Below are 1525 nucleotides of genomic sequence, written 5' to 3'. Positions count from 1 at the left end.
CCTGGTGGTCCAGTGGTTAGGACTCGGCACTTTCACCGCCAGGGCCCGGGTTCAATCGCTGGTCGAGGTAGTAAGATCCCACAAGCCGCACAGTGCAACCAAAAATAATAATAATAATAAATAAAAATCCATAGCATTGACAAAAATGTATGCTTTTGAATTGCTTGTGAATGGGGGGAAATATTTAAGCAGGTTAAACCAAGGAAATAAATGGTGAAGAAGGTACAGTGTTTTATGAAACTAGACATTTGATCGAGCTCCATGAAAGACAGGGGACTTGAGACTAGCCAGTGAGGGATTGCTGGGACGCTGACCTTGTGGTCTTTCTCTGTGACACTGACCACAGTGGGAAAATGTAGGTGTTATTTTGGAAAGTGGTTCCCGATCAAAGTTTAGGACGTGATTTTACGGGCATTATCACATTTGAAATTCACGACCACCCTGCAAAGGATAAGACTACCTATTATCCCTGCTCCATGTCACAGGAGGTATGAGAAAGGAGTTCGGTCCTTGAGACAGTTGAACTGGCCCTTGGCACTACCGTGTGCTGATATCAGGCCCTCCGGAATCTCATCCCAGCTTTTCTACTTCCTTGCTGTGTGACCTTGGCCCAAAGTGTCACCTTTCTGGAACATTACCACTGACGTATTTATTTATCCGACAGAATTGTCGTGAGGACCATCAGTGTCAACCCACTAACGAATCATCTATTCTGCACTATATGCTGAAATACATTAAAATCCTGCCTGTGAGGAATAAACTTGGATAAAGAGAAGAGAGCTTTGCAAGGGCAAACTATTAGCATATCAACCTATTTTCTTGGTATTTGCCTCTTTTTAATAAAAGCCAAATGGGGCTTCCCTGGTGGCGCAGTGGTTGAAAGTCCGCCTGCCGATGCAGGGGACACGGGTTCGTGCCCCGGTCCGGGAAGATCCCACATGCGGCGGAGCGGCTGGGCCCGTGAGCCATGGCCGCTGAGCCTGCGCGTCCGGAGCCTGTGCTCCGCAACGGGAGAGGCCACAGCAGTGAGAGGCCCACGTACCGCAAAAAAAAAAAAAACCCCAAAAAACCAAATGTAGGGGGAAATATGGCTCCGTGTTCCAATTGACTTCATTCTTGTTGACTAAAACTATAGAAAAAGAGAGAAGGCTATGCCATGAAGAAATTTCAAATACGATGAGAAGGACGAAACGTGAGCAGACAGGTCACATCTGGCCCTCTTTCCTCTCAACCATTCCAGGCCCTATCATGGATGTATTAGTCAGGGTTTTCCAGAGAAACAGAACCAATAATATATATATATATACACACAGAGAAAGAGAGAGAGAGAGGAAGATATTTATCGTAAGGAATTGGCTCATGGATTTTGAAAGCTGAGACGTCCCCTGCATCTGCATCTGCAAGCTGGAGACCCAGGAAAGCCAGGGTGTAATCAGTCCAAGTCTGAAGGCCTGAGAAGACTGATGTCCCAGTTCAAGCAATCAGGCAAAAAAAGGCCAAATTCTTCCTTCCTCTGCCTTTTTGC

This window comes from Lagenorhynchus albirostris, chromosome 17, assembly GCF_949774975.1.
Source record: "Lagenorhynchus albirostris chromosome 17, mLagAlb1.1, whole genome shotgun sequence".
In the NCBI taxonomy this organism is placed as follows: domain Eukaryota; kingdom Metazoa; phylum Chordata; class Mammalia; order Artiodactyla; family Delphinidae; genus Lagenorhynchus; species Lagenorhynchus albirostris.
This window is presented reverse-complemented; position numbering follows the sequence as displayed.